Source organism: Macaca fascicularis, chromosome 2 (genome assembly GCF_037993035.2).
Source record: "Macaca fascicularis isolate 582-1 chromosome 2, T2T-MFA8v1.1".
In the NCBI taxonomy this organism is placed as follows: domain Eukaryota; kingdom Metazoa; phylum Chordata; class Mammalia; order Primates; family Cercopithecidae; genus Macaca; species Macaca fascicularis.
The window spans coordinates 14,416,117-14,439,234 of record NC_088376.1 but is presented as its reverse complement, the minus strand read 5'-3'; the positions used below and the strand labels follow the sequence as shown (position 1 = coordinate 14,439,234).

General features: G+C 42.2%; 1 long non-coding RNA gene and 1 pseudogene across 4 annotated transcripts in view; one reads left to right on the top strand and one right to left on the bottom strand.

The window, feature by feature from the left end:
- The window catches only part of LOC123571918 (uncharacterized), a 798,252-nt gene that overhangs the window by 94,284 nt on the left and 680,850 nt on the right, over nucleotides 1-23,118 (top strand). The window lies entirely within an intron of this gene.
- On the bottom strand, nucleotides 15,334-16,170 carry LOC102140720 (RNA-binding protein 38 pseudogene; annotated as a pseudogene).

Sequence of the window (23,118 nt, the reverse complement as noted above, 5' to 3'; positions counted from 1 at the left end):
CTATTCTGTTTAAAGGACATTTGATGACTTCCCATTGTCCCTAAGAGAAGCTTTAAATATTTAACATGGCATTCTCAGATCTTGACGATCTGGCTGCCAATGTACCTCTGTCTATATCCCTTCTTGTTACTCCTGCCACACATTATTTGCTCCTTGTCCCTCAAAAATACTAGAAATTTTAGTAACAACAGTGTATTAATTATCTCTTGCTGCATAACAAGTTATCCCAAGAATTAGGTATATTTCTTGGATTCTGTGGGTCAGGAATCTGAGCACAGCTTAGCTGGGTCCTCTGCTTCAGGTTTCCTTCTTTTACAAGACTGCAGTCAAGGTTGTCAGTGGAGGCTGCAGTCATCTCAAAGTTCACCCAGAGCAGGAACTGTTTCCAAGCTCACTCATGTGGTTATTGGTAGAATTCGGTTCCTCCTGGACTGTTGAGCTGAGGGCCTCAGCTTCTTGTTGGCTGTTGGCCAGAAGTCACCTTCAATTTCTTGCCAAGTGGCCCTCTCATCAAAGCATGCGTGAAGGGGAGTGGGTGGAGAGAGAGAGGGAGAGAGAGCGAGAGCGAGTGAGAGAGAGAGAGAGAATCAGCAAGTTGGAAATCTGTCTTTTGTAACCTAATCAGGGAAGTGACATATCATTACCTTTGCTGCTTCTAGTGGTTAGAAGCAACCAATGGAATGACCAGCACATTGTAAAGGGGAGAGGCTATTTGAGGGCGTGAATACTGAGAGTTGGAGATAATTTAGAGTCATGTCAGAAGCTGCCAACCACAAACAATATTTACAGTTAATAATTACTGAGTATGAACTATGTAATATACACTCTGTTAAGACCTTTCCCATACAGTATTTCATTCAGTCCTTACAAAAATTCTAGTCAATAGATAATGTTTTCATTTCAATGTCATCTTAAAAAGGTTAATTAGCAAGTGGCAGAGGCAGGATTTGAGCCCTGGTTAAGTCAGGAGACAACATCCTTATTTCTTCATCCTCAGAGCTCAGCACTGACTCTGTGACACAAGAACCTAGTAGGTATTGAGTAACTGCAAAATAAATGAATGAATGAATGAATGTAGACTTGGGTTCCACTCTGACTACTTTTGCCCAAACTCTGGTGCTAGGCCTTGACCCAGTCTAAATAATATATAAATTACCGTGTGGTTAAATATGGCTGAATGATACTTAATCAGTGAGGGGAACTCTAAATTTTAGGTGCAGGACTCAAGAGAGGAGATGTGGTTTTGTAATTTTTTCTCATGTATAGTCACCTGTCACTTAATGATGGAGATAAGTTCCAAGAAATGCAACATCTGGCAAATTTGTCATTGTGCAAACATTATAAGGTGTACTTACACAAAGCTAGATGGTGTAGCCTGCTACGCATCTAGGCTATATGGTACAGCCAGTTGCTCCTAGGCTACAAGCCTATACAGCATGTTATTGTACTAAATACTCTAGGTAATTATAAAACAATGGTAAGTATTTGTGTGTCTAAGAATATCCAAACACAGGCCGGGTGCAGTGGCTCATGCCTGTAATCTCAGAACTTTGGGAGGCCCAGGCAGGTGGGTCACGAGATCAGGAGATCGAGACCATCCTGGCTAACATGGTGAAACCCCGTCTCTACTAAAAATACAAAAAATTAGCTGGGCATGGTGGTACATGCCTGTAGTCCCAGCTACTCAGGAGGCTGAGACAGGAGAATCGCTTGAACCAGGGAGGCGGAGGTTGCAGTGAGCCGAGATCGTGCCACTGCACTCCAGCCTGGGTGACAGAGTGAGACTCCATCTCAAACAGAAAGAAAGAAAGAAAGAAAGAAAGAAAGAAAGAAAGAAAGAAAGACTATCTAAACACAGAAAAGGTACAGTAAAAATACGGTATAAAACGATAAACAGTACACCTGTACACCTGCATGGGTCACCTGCCATGAATGGAGCTTGTAGAACTAGAAGTTGCTCTGGGTGAGTCAGGGAGTGAGTGGTGAATGAAGGTGGCCCTAAGGCATTACTGTATACTACTTAGACCTTGTAAACACTGTACACTTAGGTTACACTAAATTTATTAACTTTTTTCTTCAATAATAAATTAACCTTAGCTTACTATAACTTGTTTACGAACTTTTTACTTTTTTAAACTTTTAAACTCTTTTGTAATAACACTTAGTTTACAATATAAACACATTGTACAGCTATACAAAAAATTTTCTGTATATTCTTGTTCTATAAGTTTTTTCCTATTTAAAAACCTTTTTATTTTTTATGTTTTAAGCTTTTTTTTTTTGCTAAAAACTAAGACACAACACACATTAGCCTAGGCCTCCACAGGATCAGGTCATCAATATCACTGTCTCCCATTTCCTAATCTTGTTCCACTGGAAGGTCTTCAGTGGCAGTAACATGCAAGGATCTGTCATCTCCTATGATAACAATACTGCTTCTGGAATAACTCCTGAATGACCTGCCTTGTTTTACACAGGTTGTTTTATAGTTAACTTAAAAAAAAATAAGGACAAGGAGTATACTCAAAATAAAAAGCATAGTATAATAAACACATAAACCAGTAACACAGTTGTTTATTATCATTATCAAGTATTATGTACTGTACATAATTGCATGTGCTATACTTTTATACAACTGGCAACACAATTAAGTTCGTTGACACCAGCATCACCACAAACAGGTCAGCAATGTGTTGTGCTACAATGTCGCAATGCCTATGAATCACTAGGCAATAGAATTTTCAGGTTAATTATAAGTCTTGTGGACCACCATGGTATATGCAGTCTGTTGTTCACTGAAATGTCATTATGCAGGACATGACTGTAGTAAAAAGCAGACTTCATTACTACTGAGAACTTCAAAAGGATATCCAAGAAATTAGAATGCCAACACCCAGGATGAGAGATTATGGAGTTGTAAAGGAGACTGCTACAAACTTGAGAGGAATATTAGAATAGTATTAGAAAGGTGGAATTAGTAGCTAGCAGCTGGCATGCTTTTAAATCTGACTTCTCTTCCTTAAAGACAAATAAGATTGTCTTAGTCTGTTTGTGCTGCTATAACAAAATGCCACAAGCTGTGTATCTTATAAACAACAGATAGTGGTTTCTCACAGTTCTGGAGCCTGGGAAGTCCAAGATCAAGGCAGATTTGGTGTCTGGTAAGGACCTGCTTTCAGACCCACAGACCCTGCCTTCTGACTGTGTTCTTACATGACAGAAGGGGCAAGGGATCTCTTTCAGACCTCTTTTGTGAGGACAGCAATCCCAATCATGAAGGCTTTGCTCCCGTGACCTAATCACCTCCCCAAGGCCTCACATCTAAAACCATCAACTTATGAATTTTGGGGGGACATAGGCATTCAGACCATAGTAGGGATTAAAGGCAGCAAACAAAGAACTAGCTGAACTAGAGATAAAGAAGCTATTCTGTCTGTGGCAGAATGGGTTAAGCAAGAGTGGGCAAGCAAGGAGTAGGGACAAAGACAGGAGGGTTCTTTTTGCATCCGACCCTTAACTCAACAACTTTCTTTTGTATCTCTCCACTTTCAGGATTCACTGAGGTTGTCAGGCTCCTGTGGGAATAGGTTAGGTGGACCCAAATGTCATGGCTGATGAATAAATGTCATTATAGTGTCACAGTGAAACTCAGCACTTGAGAATTCACAACACTGGACAGTTTATGAAGTGCTTTTTCATGGGATCTTATTTGTGCCTTCAATGACCTCTGCAGTGATATTGTCAAGAAGGCTGGACAGACCTGTCATTTGACCAGTACCCCTTCTCCCTGTGAGGAAGCCACATGGTAATCAAATCGTCATAAAATGGCTCAGTGAGAATGGACCAAAGTCCCAGTGTTTAATGACATTAGGCAAAGAGTTGGGCAGCACATTGGGCCGGTGAACTCTAAGGGCCAGGGTCTCCCTTTCTTGGGATATGCACTGTCAACTGTTGCCTCTGAGTCTCTCTATTATGGGGTCAAAGTAGAGCTCTCTTCGCCTTCTGATGGACACTTTTTTTGTGGTTGTTGATGTGGTTGTCATGATTAATGCCATGGATACAAATAAAGCCAGTTCATTGCTCTTGTTGCAGCTGGCATGAAAAACATTTTGTCTCAGATGCCATTTGCACAAGTGACCTCATCCATTATGTATTGGTTTTATAATTTAGCCCAGCCTTTCAGATGCCCATGGGATGTCACCTACTCATGGGTATTATTATTCACAGTTTATAAAAATAAAACAAGGCTTAGAGAAGTTGGTATGGGAGATTTTTCAGAGATTTTTTTCAGAGGTTCATCGAAGCCATAAATAAAACCTCTCAGGAATGGGATAATCTAATGCAGGTTTATGACTCCAAACTCTGAGTTCTTTGCATCCTCATGCCTTCCCCATGTTGGTTCCCTGCAGAGTTAGAATGAGGAGATTCCCATTGTACTGCCTCTTTTATTGCACAATCATATCTGGATGTGCTATATTGTTGTGTGAGGTTGGGTGATGATGAACAGGGAAGCTTGAGAGAAGTCTGGATAGAGAAGAGTAAACTTAAAGAAAGTAGGAACCAAACAAAGCGGAACTATGGAGATGCGTACTTTCTTACATCTTGGGGATAAATGAGTGATTTAGTGAAATAGAGGACTTGACAGGTTCAAAATCGGTGATGCCATGACCAGGGCTTGCAGTCTGACTCCCAGGCTGGGCTGGCCTAATCTTTGTCCACAATTTTTTCTTTTACTGGAGCACCTCTCCTGCTAATAGGTGACTGTATCAGTGGGTGACAGAAGCTGTTGTCCTGCCATCAAGAACACTTGGAGGTGAGGGGTAGGAGGCAGCTGCTGTCCCCAGAGGTGTGGAATGCAGCAGGAACAGCTCCTACAATGGTGTATACCCTGATTCATTTTCAATCTAAAAATAACTAATGTTTGGGCAACAGATTAAAAATGTAATTAGGAATGGGTATATGTTCATTCAGATAGAATATCCTCTGGCACACTATTATCTCTTTCCATCTCCACTCATGCCCACCTACAGGTGGTGTTTTCAGACTCCCAAATCCTTTTTCTTCTTTTTATTTTTTATTTTTTAGATGGAGTCTTGCTCTGTCACCCAGGCTCAAGTGCAGTGCTGTCATCTTGGCTCACTGAAACCTCCGCCTCCTGGGTTCGAGTGATTCTCCTGCCTCAGCCTCCTAGGTAGCTGAGATTACAGGTGCACGCCACCATGCCTGGCTAATTTTTGTATTTTCAGTAGAGATGGAGTTTTACCATGTTGACCAGGCTGGTCTTGAACTTCTGCGCTCAAGTGATCTGCCTGCCTCAGCCTTCCAAAGTGTTGGGATTATAGGCATGAGCCACCGGGCCCAGCCTACTTTTTCTGTTAAGAGTGTTTATCTTTGTCTGCCTTGGCCCTGGCAAGATTTTTTTTCTCCCGTTATCAGAATAGCAAGTGAGTTAGTGAGTGTCTTAGACCACATCTTACATCCAAGGAAAAAGGGGAGATAAAAATAATCTCATATTTGCTCTAGGTTTGGTTAACTCATTCCTGCTATGCAAGCATGTTAAAAGCAACCACTATAAAAAGAAGAAATTAACTGGGCAAGGCCAAAACCCAGAGTTAAACAGATGCTCAGCAAATCTTCACTATGGTCAGGCTCTTGGGCTGGGCAGGTACCACCCGGGAATAAAAGTGTGAAGTCAAGCATCCAAACACTGTAACTGGACCCAAGCACACTCCATATGGGGCTAGCTCCTTTCCTCACTCCCTGGTTCTGATGAAAAGTCATGGATGCTCGGCCTAGCTGTGGTGATATGATGTGGAAATTTCAGTGTCCTGAGCAGAGGTGCTGGGAAAGGAATGGTAAAAGTTCCCTGGGGGCAGTGTGGGCAATAGAGCAATTACCATGCTTCCCACTGGACTTCACAAGAGCCTCAGAATCCAGATGATCCTCTTCTGCCCTTCTATAGTGGATATGCCTTGCTGCTTTCCCTGGGAACCATAATTCTTCAGCACTCGATGGTGAAATTGTGTTTTTCAGCATTTCAGTTCTACAATTGCACCTCATTTACAGTATTGCTTAGGTGTCCCTGAGGGGCCCCTGCAGAGCCACCAGAGAGTTTGTCCACAAAGAGAAAACTCTTCAAGCCTTTACCTCCCAGGATCTTACTGCATCTGTTGGCCTATCTGGTAGAAAAGCTGTAGGATTTTGACTTACATTTTTTGTGGGGGAGGGAGTAGAGTCACTAGGGGGATGGCTTGAGCCAGGATGAGCAGAGAACCCGCAGAAACAACTTAAGCCAACTTGATTTCTTTCGGAATCCCATGTGCTCACTCAAAGATTGCATGGGATTTACTCTTTTAAGGAACCAGGCGAGTCAAAATCTTTCTAAAGAGATTCTGAAAAATATCTCTTATTATTTCTTATTAAATTTAAAGAACTCTTTTTGGGATTATAAATAAACTCTTCATCACTCACTTGAAGGTAATAAAGCTTGTGATTATTCTGCTCTGAGGTATTATGTACCAACTTGCCTTTCCCTGCCATCCAACTTGTGTCTAGCTTTACCGCACCCACCACCAGTTGGTATGTGTTTAAGGAATGAAAAAGAATTTTAATATATGCCAAGATAAAATATAATTAGTCTGGCAAATCTTCTGTTTAAAAGGGCATGAACAAAATCCCCAGTCTAAATAGAAATTACATCTGGATTGTCTTCTATTTTCAATTATTTCTATTATCTGACCCTTTTATTTATCATGGGTAATCAAAAGTTGATATATTTTCAAGAAACTGAGCCAAAACAAAGCAGAGTAAACAAAAAACCATAACCAGGGGACAAGGTAGGGGGGAAAATGTGAATGAGCCATATAGATGCTTTGTGCATCACCTGTGTGTTTATCCATCCATCCACTATTTAGTTTGTCTGTACACGTGAAGTATGATTCTTAGAGCTGGATATCAGGGTAGAAATCCCAAAGCCTTTAAAGTTACAATGGCCTGGGTTATAATTTTGATTTTAAATTTATGCTAGTTGTGAGTTCTACAAAACTCATAATCTCTGCAGTCTCAGGTTGCTCATCTCTACGATGGGTTTCCAAACCCCTCTTTTACAGGGATTTGCTATTATGTACCTGGAACAATACCTAGTACATACCAGTTTCATAAATATTGTCTCTCTTGTTTCACGTTTCCTTCTCTTTCTCCTGATTAACTGATAGGCACCTTGAAGAAAAGTGACATTAAAATGGAACTTACCCAGACCTTCCCATCTTGCCATTTTTGTTAAGAGAGGTAATTGAAGAAAACAACAGTGAACAGTGTGGCACATAAGAGGGTCCAATGCACGCTAAGTGTTAATGTTTTCCAAGGATTTCTCATACCCTAGAAGATGACACTCAAACTTTCAGACCTGGAGCATCCTGGGATCTTGGCCAAGCCAAACATCTATGAGATGCCAACCATGCATTCCATTATACTGGACTGGTCTTGCAGAGCTGCTGCCCAGCATCTCCCTTACGCTAGATGGAGCCACAATCCCATTATATGTTAAACTCCAGAGTTCAGCAATAGGTATGATTTCCCATTCCCATTCTATTAGTCCCTATTAGAATCTATCAGGATTAATCTCATCATGCCATCCAGCTGAGTTTACCTCAGTGACTATCAAGTGCCTGAGTCTCTCTGGCATTCTGTCCTCAACTGTACTTTTATACTCTGTGGTTCTATTCATCCTCTGTTCCAGGATTTCTTAACCCAAGGTTTCCAGCACTATTGGCATTTTGGGCTGGATAACTCTTTGTTATGGGGGGCTGTCCTGTGCATGTTTAGTAGCATCCCTGACTTCCACTCACTGGGTACTGGTAATATCCCCTTAGCTATGACAACCAAAATGTTTCCAGGCCTTTCCAAATTTGGGGGGCAAAGTTACCCCTGATTGGGAACTGCTGTTCTAATCTAACCCACACCTTCCATTATGCCCTCCGAAAGCGAAGTGTCATCAAGAAACTCATCTCTAACTTTGTCTCTGAATTTTTGTTTCTTTTCTCTAATTGGAACTTGGTATTCCCTTGGTTGTCTCAAATGGAGGCTGTTTCTTCTCCGACATAGTACCTACCTAAGAGCCAGGAGGTGAAGTGAGTGTCCTTCTTGCTCCCCAGTGATGCTTTGAAACAGGCATTTTCCATACTGCCCACAAAATCTGCCCCTTCTAAGCTTATACATCTGGTAATGGTATTCTTTTCTACGCCTTCGTGTATGGTCCACAGTCTGCCTCATCTCTCACCCTTATTCACAGGAGAATTCAGTACTTGGTTACTTTCTTATTCTTCTAAACACTTCCTAAACACTGCCATCATTCTCAGTGTTTTTAACATCCACATTGATGACTCCAACACCATGACCTCTCTGTTTCTGGCCTGATTTTCAGCGACCAGTTACATTACCAAATGAATGATGGAACACTGAAAACATACCAGGCACTGTTCTAGATCCAAGGGCTGCAGGAGCGATGGAATAGATATGATTTCTGCCCTCATAGAGTTTACATTATCAAAGTGGAGAAGTGCAAACAATTTGCAAATAAATATATGAAAATATATGAAAATTTCATGTTGATAGTCGCTATTAAAGGAATAAGCAGGCTATTGTGGATAAGGAACAAGAGGGTTGGAGTGATGAATTTGCATAGTGGGGCAAGGAAAATATTTTCTGAGGTAGTAAAATGTTGAGTTGAGACTTGAGAGATGAAAAGGGGTTGACCATGCAAACAGCAAGAGGAAGAACAATTCAGGAAGGAGAAATGGGAAGTCCAAAGGCTTTGTGGGTGGTAATGAGCATGGAATTCAAGGAATAGGAAGTTGGCCTGCATGTCTGCGGAGCAGTAAGTGAGACAGAGTGTTACTGGAAGAGATGAATGTATGAGGTAGATATATGTGCCTTTGTTGATTTGTTTGTTTGTATCTCATGTGCAGAAAATTGAGTTGATTATTCTCAGTTTATAACACCATATCATTGTTGGTCTATGGCTGCCCTTTTTAATTTTTAAATGTATTTTTCCTCTTTATCCCCAATTTTCAATCTAATTTTCATTCCTCCCATATGCTTCCATTTTGTGTATTTTTTTGGTATATATCTTTCTATTCTACTTTCCATACATCTGTTTACATACATATGTTCATGTTTGTTCTATTTTAAAGTATTTGAATTAATGGTATTATGCAATAGATCTTTTCCTGTTCTTTTTTCATTCAACTTAATTTTTTGAGATCTCTCCATATTTCTATATGTATCTAGTCCATTTCTTCTACTTGTTGCATAATATTTCACTATGCGTACCTACCTATACCTTTCAATTACCCATTTCTTAGTTCATGGCTACCTAAGTTGTTACTGGGTTTTTTTTTTAACCACCATAAGCAACACTGTACATGTGCTCCCCAGTGAGATCTTCTCTGAACATGGTGCCCAAAGTCAGAATGCTGGGTCATAAAATAAGTGCATTGTCTAATTTCACTGAAAACTACCAGTCTGATTTCCAAAATTCTATACTAGTGTACACTTTCATTAGCAGTGCATAATTTTCTATTCATTTATCACGAGTTCTACTTAAAACTCTTACAGAGTTGTGTAAATTTATTCTCAGAATGCTCAACCACATTAGCCACCCTTCCAGTTTTCTCTTTCAGAGGAAATGTCTTCTGACCTGCTCCACACTGAGCTCATTGTTCTATTCAGCTGTATCTTGGGATCTCCCTTCACTATCACCGTGAGAATTTCTTTCATTTCTGGGTTTTCATGCCTTCCTCTTTCTTGGCATACTCTCTTGTTTTTGTGGAGCACATCCTGCTGAGAAATTATAGATATTTTACTGAGAGTGTTATATGACAGAAAATGTCCTTATCTTCACACTTAATTATAACTTTGGATATAAAATTCTTGATCAGAAATTATTTCCCCTCACAATCCCGATGACATTGTGCATTGATGTCTAGCATCTGGTATTGCTTTTGAGAAGTTCAATGTTCTTTGGATCCTTGATGCTTTGTATACAGAAAGCATTTTTTTTCCTGCTCAGGAATGTATAACTTCTTCTCTTTATTTCCCAAGTCCTGAAATTTTAAAATGATGGGTCATGGTGTGGGTCAGTTGTTTTCTTGTGTGCTGAGTACTTTGTGAACCTCTCAGTTTGGAAACTCAAATCTTTCAGTGCTGGGCTATTTCCTTGAATTATTTTATTGATGATTTCTTTCTACCATGTTCTTTGTTCTCTTTTTCCAGAGTGCCTGCTGTTTGGAGTCATTCTTATCTTTTTATTTCTTTTTTAAAAAATTTTACTTTAAGTCCTGGGATACATGTGCAGAACGTGCAGGTTTGTTACGTAGGTATGTGTGTGCCATGGTGGTTTGCTGCACCTATTGACCTGTCCTCTAAGTTCCCTCCCTTTGCTCCCCACCCCCAGACAGGCCCCCGTGTGTGATGTTCCCCTCCCTGTGTCTATGCATTCTCATTGTTCAACTCCTACTTATGAGTAGGAACATACGGTGTTTGGTTTTCTGTTCCTGTGTAAGTTTGCTGAGAATGATAGTTTCCAACTTCCTCCATATCCCTGCAAAGGATGTGAACTCATCCTTTTTAATGACTCCATGGTGTATATGTGCCACATTTTGTTTATCTAGTCTATCATTGATGGGCATTTGGGTTGGTTCCAAGTCTTTGCTGTTATTACAACCCGACTCAAATGGCCATCAATGATAGACTGTATAAAGAAAATGTGGCACATATGCACCATGGAATACTATGCAGTTTTAAAAAAGAATGAGTTCATGTCCTTTGCATGGACATGGATGAAGCTGGAAACCATCATTCTCAGCAAACGAACACAGGAACAGAAAACCAAACACCTCACATTTGCACTCATAACTGGGAGTTGAACAATGGGAACACACGAACACAGGGAGGGGAACATCACACGCTGGGGCCTGTCAGGGGGTGCGGGACAAGGGAAGAGATAGCATTAGGAGAAACATCTAATGCATGCAGGGCTTAAAACCTAGATGATGGGTTGATGGGTACAGCAAACCACCATGGCACATGTATACCTACGTAACAAAGCTGCACGTTCTGCACGTGTATCCCAGAACTTAAAGTGTAGTGAAAAAAATATGTGTGTATGTGTCTTTATAATGGAATGATTTATATTCCTTTGGGTATATACCTAGTAATGAGATTGCTGGGTCAAATGGTATTTCTGGTTCTAGATCCTTGAGGAATTGCCATAGTGTCTTCGACAATGGTTGAACTAATTTACATTCCCACCAACAGTGTAAGAGCATTCCTGTTTCTCCACAGCCTCACCAGCATCTGTTGTTTCTTGACTTTTTAATAATCTCCACTCTGACTGGCGTGAGATGGTATCTCATTGTGACTTTGATTTGCAATTCTCTAATGATCAGTGATGTTGAGTTTTTTTTTCATGTGTTTGTTGGCCACATAAATGTCTTCTTTTGAGAAGTGCCTTGTTCATATCCTTTGCCCACTTTTTGATGGGTTTGTTTGTTTTTTTCTTGTAAATATGTTTGCATTCCTTATAGATTCTGGATATTAGGCATTTGTCAGATGGGTAGATTGCAAAAATTTTCCCCCATTCTGTAGGTTGCCTGCTCACTCTGATGATAGTTCTTTTTGCTGTGTAGAAGACTTTTAGTTTAGTTAGATCCCATTTGTCAATTTTGTCTTTTGTTGCAATTGCTTTTGGCATTTTTGTCATGAAGACTTTGCCCATGCATACGTCCTGAATGGTATTGCCTAGGTTTTCTTCTAGGGATTTTTATGGTTTTGGGTTTTGCATTTAAGTCTTTATTCATCTTGAGTTAATTTTTATATAAGGTGTAAGGAAGGGGTCCAGTTTGTTTTCTGCATATGGCTAGCCAGTTTTCCCAGCATCGTTTATTGAATAGGAGATCCTTTCCCCATTGCTTCATTGCTTGTTTTTGTCAGGTTTGTAGAAGATGAGATGGTTGTATATGTGCGGTGTTATTTCTGAGGGCTCTGTTCTGTTCTATCGGTCTATATGTCTGTTTTGGTATCAGTACCACACTGTTTTGGTTACCATAGCCTTGTAGTGTAGTTTGAAGTCAGGTAGCATAATGCCTCCAGCTTTGTTCTTTTTGCCTAGGATTGTCTTGGCTCTATGAGTTTTTTTGATTTCATATGAAATGTAAAGTATTTTTTTCTAATTCTATGAAGAATGTCAATGGTAATTTGATGGAAATAGCATTGAATCTATAAATTACTTTGGGCAGTATGACCATTTTCATGATATTGATTCTTCCTATCCATGAATATGGAATGTTTTTCCATTTGTTTGTGACCTCTCTTATTTCTTTGAGCAGTGGTTTTGTAGTTCTCCTTGAAGAGATCCTTCACATCCTTTGTTAGCTGTATTCCTGGTATTTTCTTCTCTTTGTAGCAATTGTGAATGGAAGTTCATTTGTGATTTGGCTCTCTGCTTGTCTATTGTTGGTGTAAAGGAATGCTTGTGATTTTTGAACACTGATTTTGTATCCTGAAACTTTGCTGAAGTTGCTTATCAGCTTAAGTAGTTTTTGGGCTGAGACAATGGGGTTTTCTAAATATAGAATCCTCCACAAACAGAGACAATTTGACTTCCTCTCTTTCTATTTGAATACCCTTTATTTCTTTATCTTACCTGATTGCCCTGGCCAGAACTTCCAATACTATGTTGAATAGCAGTGGTGAGAGAGGGCATCTTGTCTTGTGTTGGTTTTCAAAGGGAATGCTTCCAACTTTTGCCCATTCAGTATGATATTGGATGTGGGTTTGTCATAAATAGCTCTTATTATTTTTAGATATGTTCCATTAATACTTAGTTTATTGAGAGTTTTTAGTATGAAGGGATGTTGAATTTTATTGAAGTCCTTTTCTGCATCTATTGAGATAATCATGTAGTTCTTGTCTTTGGTTCTGCTTATGTGATGGATTATGTTTATTCATTTGTGTATGTTGAACCAGCTTTGCATCCCAGGGATGAAGCCAACTGGATCATGGTGGATAAGTTTTTTGGTATGCTGCTGGATTCAGTTTACCAGTATTTTATTGAAGATTTTCACATGGATGTTCATCAGAGATATTGGCCTGAAGTTTTCTTTTTTTGTTGTGTGTCTGCCAGGTTTTGGTATCAGGATGATGCTGGCTTCATAAAATGAGTTAGGGAGGAGTCCCTCCTTTTAAATTATTTGGAATAGTTTCAGAAAGAATGGTATCAGCTCCTCTTTGTACCTCTGGTAGAATTCAGCTGTGAATCTGTCTGGTCCTGGACTTTTTTGGTTGATAGGGTATTAATTACTGCCTCAATTTCAGAACTTGTTATTGGCCTATTCAGGGATTCAATTTCTTCCTGGTATAGTCTTGGGAGGTTGTATGTGTCCAGGAATTTATTCATTTCTTTTAGATTTTGTAGTTTATTTGCGTAGAGTTGTTTATAGTATTTGCTGATGGTAGTTTGTATTTCTGTGGAGTCAGTGGTGATAACCCCTTTATCATTTTTTTATTGTGTCTGTTTGATTATTCTCTCTTTTGTCATTAGTCTAGCTGGTGGTCTATCTATTTGTTAATTTTTTCAAAAAATCAGCTCCTGGATTCACTGATGTTTTGGAGGGTTTTTCATGTCTCTATCTCCTTCAGTTCTGCTCTGATCTTAGTTATTTCTTACCTTCTGCTAACTTTTGGATTAGTTTGCTCTTGCTTCTCTAGCTCTTTTACTTGTGATATAAGGGTGTTGATTTGAGATTTTTCTAGCTTTCTGATGTGGGCATTTAGTGCTACAAATTTCCCTCTTAACACTGTTTTAGCTGTGTCTCAGAGATTCTTGTATGTTGTCTCTGTTCTCATTGGTTTCAAAGAACTTCTTGATTTCTGCCTTATTTTCATTATTTACCCAGGAGTCACTCAGAAGCAGGTTGTTCAATTTCCATGTAATTGTGTGGTTTTGAGTGAGTTTCTTTCCTTTTTTTTTTTTTTTTTTAAAAGAAAACAAGTTTTATTTTTATCATCAGAACATTCTAATAAAAATATTATTATGAGATTAGCTACCTTTATTCTCTGGGCCTTGACTGTGTCCAAGGCCTGCCCTGGAACACCTGCATGCTCAGCTCCCTGAGGTAGGTCCGGAGGGAGACCCCCCGCCGGCCCCCAGCCCTCGGCCAGGATACCTCTGACCTCATGTCCCCTCCTCCAGACCCCCACAGCCCTGGATGCCCCATAGCAGCCCTGCCACGGCTGGCAGAACTGCTTCCTCCCTCCACCAATCCCCAAGAGAGGCAGGAACCAACTGGGGCTGGCACACAGCAGGTGGTGCGGAAGTAGAGGGAAGAGGCACACCCTCCTGCACTCAACTGCTCCAGCAGGCAGAGCTGAGGGCCCCTTCCCCCCTAGGCTGGCACCATTGTGGTCTAGACCCTGAGTGGCCAGAATGCTGTGGGTCACTCCCTTCTCCCCTTCCACAGTGGTTGGGGAGTTGGGGAGGTAGGGAAGGGAGAGGAGCGTCAATGTCGCAGTGATGGGGTCCTGAGACAACTCACTCTGCCACGCTGGCAGGTGGCAGCAGACAGTGGCCTGCACGGGCCTGCAGGGCCTCCTGTCTATGGTGCCCATCCCACCGAGAGGATCCTGGCCAGCGAGCCGGCAGACACTTTATTATACAGAAACCCTGTGATCGTCTCCATGGGCGGAACCAACAAAAGCAAGTCTCTCCAAGTCAAAAATAGGTTTTGGATTCTTGGCGGCGGCAGTATCCGCTGAAAAAATAGACTGAACTTCTGAAATTATCTTAGTAGCAAAACAATTACAAGAAAAAAGTTGCAACTTCAGTGCTATGACTGGAAAGGGGTCTTTGGTCGGCTCCCCCTGTTACCGGCGGCCCTCGTGTGCCTGGGAGCTCCTCTGGGCTTGAGGAAGCCGCCCACGTGCCCTGATGGAGAAAATGCGACTCCAACAGGAGGCCGTGTCCTCACACCTCAACTGCGCTCACAGCTCGTGAGGATCAAGTTACAATAAATAGTCCATTAACTTCTTGCCCTCAGGTTTCCCTGGAGTCAGGCATCTCTGCACAGTCCAGGGCAGCCAGGGACTGCAGAGGGTCTGTGACACCCCACCACGATGCGGCAGTGGAGACACAAACCTGAGGGCACCTGGAGTGTGGAGAGGCAGGAAAAGGTGTAAGGAGAGGCTGCCGTGGTGAGCAAGGAACCCGGGATTGAGTCTTTAAATAGCTCTCAGTCATTCTTAATGTCCTCCCTCAAGACACAATGGGACCTAGATTTAAAGAGAAGCCATCTCCTCGCTGTCCCCGGGTGCAGGCGGAGTGCCCGAGCGGTCTTCAGAGGCCTGGGTGCTGGTGGCACCTCACTGAAGCTCAGCCGGGCTGTCGCCGGCCCATCATGGCCTGGCAGCTCTGTCTGCTGTGAAGGTGACAATGCCACAGTCCTCGGGGCAGGAACACCCCTCACTGCATCCTGTCGGGCTGCAGCTGCGGCGCCTGGTACTGCACGAAGGTGGTGGGGGCTGTGGCTGAGAGGGCCTGGGGCACGGTGGCCGGGTAGCTGTAGCCCATGAAGCTGGCAGCCGTGGCAGGTGACGCAGCGTATGGGTACTGGTTATAGGTGGCCGGTGGGTACTGGGCATAGGCTGGGCTGGCCGGCGTGTACTCAGTGTAAGGTGAGGACAGTGACGGGACAGGGGCGGCCAGGATCACCACGCTGGGCTGCACGATGGTTGGTGGGTACATGTAGTGCAGGGTCAGCCCTTAAGTCCGCTGGATCAAGGTGGGGTGCAGCTGCTGCACCCCAATGGCAAAGCCCGTCTGGAGGCTCTGCGGCTTGGCGCCCAGATATGCCAGGTTCACGTTGGCCTTGCGGCCGTCAATGATGGGGTTCGGGTCTTTGCAAGCCCTCTCAGCTGCCGCCCGGTGGGCCGTGGTCACGAAACCGTAGCCGCGGGACTTGCCCGGCGGTCGGTGATGACTACAGCCTCCTCGATGTCGCTGAAGCCCTCGAAGGACTTCCTGAGCTAGGCGTCAGTGATGTGGTACGGCAGGCCGCCCACGAAGATCTTGGCAAACGTGGTGTCCTTCTGCCAGCCGTGCATGGCGCTGGGGGCGGCGCTCATGGGGGGCGGCGGGGAGAGCACCGGGCAGCGAGGGGCGCTCGTCCAGCCGCCACGCCCGACCACTCGCAGGCTGCTCCCGCCGTGGGCGCCTAGCTGAGCCGAGCTGCGCTCCGGACCGGCACTGCGGGGACTCTTTGAGTGAGTTTCTTAATCCTGAGTTCTGATTTGATGGCACTGTGGTCTGAGAGACTGTTGTTGTGATTTCAGTTCTTTTACATTGGCTGAGGAGTGTTTTACTTCCAATTATGTGATCCATTTTAGAACAAGTGCCATGTGGCACTGAGAATAATGTATATTCTGTTGATTTGGGGTAGAGAGTTATGTAGATGTCTGTTAGGTCCACTTGATCCAGAGCAGAGTTCAAGTCCTGAATATCCTTGTTAATTTTCTGTCTTGCTGATCTAACATTGACAGTGGGGTGTTAAAGTCTCCCACTCTTATTGTGTGGGAGTCTAAGTCTCTTTGTAGGTCTCTAAGAACTTGTTTTATGAATCCAGGTGCTCTTGTATTGGGTGCATGTATATTTAGGATAGTTAGCTCTTCTTGTTGAATTGATCCCTTTACCATTACGTAATGCCCTCCTTTGTCTTTTTGATCTTTGTTAGTTTAAAGTCTGTTTTCTCAGAGACTAGGAATGCAACTTCTGCTTTTTTTTTTTTTTTTTTGCTTTCCATTTGCTTGGTAAATTTTCCTCCATCCCTTTATTTTGAGCCTATGTGTGTCTTTGCAAATGAGATGGGTCTCCTGAATACAGCACACCATTGGGCCTTGACTCTTTATCCAATTTGCCTGTGTCTTTTAATTGGGGCATTTAGCCCATCTACATTCAAGGTTAGTATTGTTATGTGTGAATTTGATCATGATGCTATCTACACACTAGTTGATGAAGCTTCTTCATAGTGTCATTGATCTTCATATTTTCATGTGTTTTTGCAGTGGCTGGTACTGGGTTGTTTTCCTTTCCATATTTAGTGCTTCCTTCAGGAGCTCTTTCAAGGCAGGCCTGGTGATGATGAAATCCCTCAGCATTTGCTTGTCTGGGAAGGATTTTATTTCTCCTTTGCCTGTGAAGCTTTGTTTGGCTGGTTATGAAATTCTGGGTTGAAAATTCTTTTCTTTAAGAATGCTGAATATTGGCCCCTAATCTCTTCTGGCTTGTAGGGTTTCTGCTAAGACATCTGCTGTTAGTCTGATGGGCTTCCCTTTGTAGGTGACCTGGCCCTTAGGCTGCCCTTAACATTTTTTCCCATCATTTTGACCTTGGTGAATCTGAGGATTATGTGTCTTGGGGTTAATCTTCTCGTGGAGTCTCTTAGTGGTGTTCTCTGTATTTCCTGAATTTGCATGTTGGCCTCTCTTGCTAGATTGGGGAAGTTTTCTTGGATAATATCTTGAAGTGTGTTTTCCAGCTTGTTTCCATTCTCCCCATCTCCTTCAGGTACTCCTATCAATCGTAGGTTTGATCTTTTTACATAGTCCTATATTTCTTGGAGGCTTTGTTGTTCAGTTTCATTCTTTTTTCTCTAATCTTTTCTGCATGTCTTTTATTTCAGCAAAGTGGTCTTCAAACTCTGATATCCTTTCTTCCACTTGGTTGATTTGACTGTTGATACTTATGTATGCTTCACAAAGTTCTAGTGCTGTTTAACCTTTAACCTTTATCAAGCTCCTTGATAAAGCTTTCACCTTTTATCAAGGTTCTTAGATTCTTTGCCTTGGGTTAGAACATGCTCCATTAGCTCAGTAGAGATTTTTATTGCCCATCTTCTGAAGCCTGCTTCTGTCAATTGGTCCATCTCATCTTCCATCCAGTTCTGTGCCCTTGCTGGAGAGAGACTGCGATTGTTTGGAGGAGGGGCACTTTGGGTCTTCAGCATTTTTTCATTGATTCTTTCTCATCTTCATGAGTTCGTCTAGTTTTGATCTTTGAGGCTGCTGACGCTTGGATGGAGTTTTTGTGGGGACTTTTTTTGTTGTTGATGCTGTTGTTGTTGCTTTCTGTTTGTTTTTCTTTCAATGGTGAGGTCCCCCTTCTATAAGGCTGCTGTGGTTTGCTGGGGGTTCACTTCAGGCCCTATTCATCTGGTTGGCTCCTGTGCCTGGAGATGTCACTCAGGGAGGCTGGAAAGCAGCAAAGATGGTTGCCTTCTTCTTCTTCTGGGATCTCTGACCTTGAGGGGCACCAACCTGATGCCAGTAGGATCACTCCTGTATAGGGTGTCTGACAACTCCTGTTGGAAGGTCTCACCCCGTTGGGTGGCATGGGGAACAGGACTTGTTTAATGAAGCACTTTGACTGTCTCTTGGTGGAGAGGGTATGCTTTGTTGTGGGAGAGCCCGCTCATCTGGGCTGCCCGGATTCCTCAGAACTCCTAGGAGGAAAGGCTAAGTCTATTGGTCCACAGAGACTGCAGCCATCCCTCCCTCTAGGGGCTCAGGCCCAGGGAGATGAGGGTTCTGTCCCTGAGCCTCTGGCTGGAGTTGTTGGAGTTCTTGCAGGGAGGCCCTGCCCATTGAGGAAGGATGGGTCTGGGTCAGGCCTAAAGAGGTGCTCTGGCTACAGTGTGCACAGTGGTGTGTTGGGTTGTGGGGGACACCTCTTGGGACTGAGCAGTCCAGCCTCCCTGGCTCCAGCAGGGGAAAAGTGTGGCCTGGAGCTATAGAGATGGATGCTGCCCTTCCCCTATCCAGGGAGCTTTGTGTGTTAGGCAGTTCTGAGTCTCAGTACTGGCTGCTGCCCCTCCCACAAAGGAGCTCAAAGGGCTTAAGAGAACAGGCAGTTGCAGGTGTGATGCTGGTCACCCCTCCCACTGGGAACTCAGCAGGCTTAAGCAGATTCTAGCTGAGAGGCTGTTGAGAATCTGCATGGCTCTGGGGTTGGGACCCAAGGTCTCAGTGGCGTGGGTTTGCGAGTGGGATCTTCCGATTCGTGGGTTACAGAGTTTTGTGGAAAAAGTGCTGTTTCCCCAACTGGGTAGCACGCTCACTCACTGCCTCCCTTGGCTGGGGGGTGGGGGCTCCGTTGCCTCAAGTGGCTGTCAGGTGGGCTGCTGCGCCACGCTGCTCTTCCTTACTCTCCATGGATCACGCCAGCCACCTAGTCAATTCTGATGAGAACCTGGATACCTTGGTTGCTGGTGTAGGATTCACATGGTATTATGGTTCTTTTCAAATGGAGCCTCTGATCTCTGCTGCTTCTAGTTGGCCATCTCGGCCCCACCCCCGCTCTTTTTCCATCTCTTTGTCTACTGTTGTAGTTTCTGGAAGGTTTTCTCAACTTCACTTTCCAAGACTTCTATTGGGGTTTTCATTTCTGTTGTATTATTAATTTCCAAAGGGCTCTGTTTTTCTTCTTTGAATATTTTAAAATACATTCTTTTCTTTTTAATACATACAGTATTTTCTCTGAGGATATTAATGATAGTTTTTAAAAGAGTTGATCTTCTTGTGTAGTCTCTGCTTCCTCTAATTTTTCCTCTGCATGTTTGTTGTCTTTTTTATTATTCACGTTACAGGCTTTCCTCACAAGGTATCTTGTTACCTTGATTGTCTGCTGGTAATTAAGAAGAGCATCAAAAAGCTCATAAAAAATTCAGATCATATGAGGGGAATATTTTGGGGAATATGGAATCCCTTATAATAGACTTGCTTACTCTGCCTGCTTGGGAATCTCTCCCAAGTGGTACCTGCTTTCCACAGATTCCCTCCTTTCCCCACTTCTAAATCACAGATTATGTGCCCCAGATTGTTTTTCAGCAGTTCCAAGATTTTAAAAATTGTTTCTATTTTGAGAAATTGGTGAATGAAAGCAGCCAGATGCTCCCTGACCACCAAAAGAGTACATACTATAGGATTCTATTTATATAAAATTCTAGAAAAAGCAAACGAATCCATAGTGTTAGAAAACAGATTAGTGGTTGCCCAATGTCAGGGGAGGAGGAAGAAATGGATTCCAAAAGGGCCTGAGGACACTATTAGGAGTGATAGAAATGTTCATTGTCTTGATTTTGGTAAAAGTTTAATGAGTATATACATCTGTGAGAACTCATTACATTGTACCCTTTAAATATGTGCAGTTTATTGTATATCAATTATACCACAATAAAGTTTTAACAAAAAGAGAGAGATAAAAAGCTCATTTGAAGTTCTATGTTGCCATTCATGGGTTTCATCATAGTTTGAAGATTGTACCATTTCACTGTGGAACTCCTGATATCAGTATCTTCAGACCTTCTCTATTAGACTGGCTGGAATCCTGAGAAGGGGTTTAGGTCCCCTGGTTGAAGGATTCAGCTTGACTGATAGTATCCTGGAATGTAAGGTGGGCTGGAGTCTGGGAAAGGGAGATGAGATTGAATTTTCACATTTAATGTAGGGGCTTTTTAGTTAATGCTCATGTTTTTGGTACAGTAAGTTTGTCCCTCAATTGTTTCTGGTTTCTCCAGTCCAGAGATTTCCACTTTTATCCTCTTTAGAGCATTGATTCTCAACGTATGGTTTGTGGACCCCTAGGGGATCCTTGAGACTTTTTCAGGGGGTCAGTAAGATGATAGCTGTTTTCATAATAACACCAAGACTGTATTTGCCCCTTCCATTCTCATTCAGGTGTGTACAGTGAAGTTTTTCAGAGGCTACATGATATCATAAGAGATTGAATGCAGAAACAGACAGTAGATCAGCTATCTTCTACTAAGCCAGGTATTAATGAGATTTGAAAAATATAAAATAATGCCACTCTTCTAGTTAACGTTTTTTTGATTTGAGAAATAAAGTTGTTTTTCAGAAAATATTTATATTAATGTGGAATGGGTTTATTATTGTTATTTTTGAAGTGAATTAATAAGTGAATATTTTAAATACTTCAGTTTTAATTTATCATATGACAAATAGCAGTATTTGTAATCATCATAAACTAAAGCTCTTTGGGGTCCTCAATGATATTGAAGACTGTAAAGTAGACCTGAGGCTAAAAATTTGAGAACTGTTGCTCTAAAGTATAAACATCCAGAGTTGAGTGAGGGTGGATATAGTCCCCTAGTTAGATGAAATTGGGGAAGGATCCAAGGGTTCTAACTTCTTTTTGAACATGAAATCCTTTTGCTTCTTTTCTCTCTTTTGTCCCTTTCTCTCAGAGGTTCCTGATAGCACAGATAGCAAAGCTGAGAGGCAGACAGAGCTTGTGTCCCTGAAGACATTAAGCTGATGAATCAGCCAGCTCTGAAGGCTGATCTACCTCTGGAGATGCTTCCAGTTATACAAGATAATCCATTTTGTTTGGTTGAGGTGGTTGTTAATTTCAGCTGAAAACATAATGGAAGCCAAGAAGGGAGTGTGTTTCAGGAAGCTGGGACTGAAGTCTTCTTTGTTGATGATGAAGACTAAAAGTTTTCCTGGGATTTGGCTATATGGAGGCCATAGGTGACTCTGGCAGGTTGTTCTCAGTGGAGCAGTGGTGGTCGAAACCAGATTATAGTGGCTTCTGGCATACCCCCTCTCCTGCTGTTGTTCCTCTTTGTCTTTTAAAAGTTTCCTTTATCTTTTCTCTTGACCAGACCACAAAATATCGGGGCTCTTCTCAGCTTAGTTTGGGCTGTCATTTCCTCTCTCTATTCTTTTTCTTGATGCCATCCATTCCCATGTGTCTAAATGTTGTTTTTGGGCTAGTGTTACACCAGATTTATATTTCCAGCCCAGCCTAGATCTCTGTCTCTCTCTGTATTGCAGAATCACATATCCAACTACTCACCTGCCATCTGCAGCTGAATATTTCTTAGCTATCTCAGATTTAAGCTGCCCAAAGCCAATGTCTTGATCTGCTCTTCACCTGCCCTGCTTCCTTCCCTCAGTTTGTTCTTTCTCAGTTCACAGAACCAACATCCACCCAACTACTCAAGCCAGAAACCAAAGCATCATCCTTGATTTCCCTCTTCCCTTCCTGTTTCTAATCCATTAGGAAGTTTTATTGATTCAATCTGCAAAATATAACTGGAGTCCTCTCTTTCCTCCCTGTCCAATATCATTTTCTTGACCTGCATCACTAACATTTCTTGCCTGCATTATTGTAGCAGACTCCCAGCTGGCTCTGATTCCATTCTCACTCTGCTTCCATTATTGCTGTCTTCCTCCCAGCAGGCAGAATGCTCCTCTAAAAATATACAGTGTTGACCATGTCATTCTTCCTGCTTTAAATCTTTCAATTGGTTTTTGCCTTTACAATAAAATCCAGACTTCTTTTCATGACTTATAAGACCTGGCATGATATGACCCCTGCCATTTTCATCAGCCTAGTTGTGTATGCTCCTCAGTCTAGCTACACTGGTCTTTTAGCTTCTTGAACAAACTGCTTACTTTCAGACACTCTTCCCCATTCCTCGTGACTTGACTAGTTACTTGTATTCTTTTAAGTCTCAGCTTAAATGTAATTTCTTCAGCACAGTATTTCCATCCACTTTACCTAAAGTCAGTTTCCCTTATTATATTCTCCTACTCAGCTCTTTGTTTACTTTTAAAAGTTATTATTTTTTGTTTCATTGCATAAATAAAACTTTGGTTATTGTATAAAACTATTTATTTCTAGGTTGTGTCTGGCTGCACAGGTAGAAAGGGTCTCACATTTGCTAAGTTGCTGTCAGATGACAAGTTGGTTCCCATTACAGCCTTGGGTGCCTCATAAGAGGCTGGGGATTTGTTTCTTAGAAGAGTTTGGTAAGTCTTGTTAACTTAGGGGAAAAGTAGCAGGAAACACACGAGAGACCATACTGACTCTTAGAATTCCAGAATAATTATTTTTCAACTTGCCCAACTGAAGCCATTAGAGATTTATTTAATAATGTTAGATTCCTTCAATGATTTAGTCTTTTCAGATTGACTGGGCATGTTACTGAACTGAATGTCTGTGACTCCTCATTCTGATTTTTAATAACAGGGAATCAATAACTT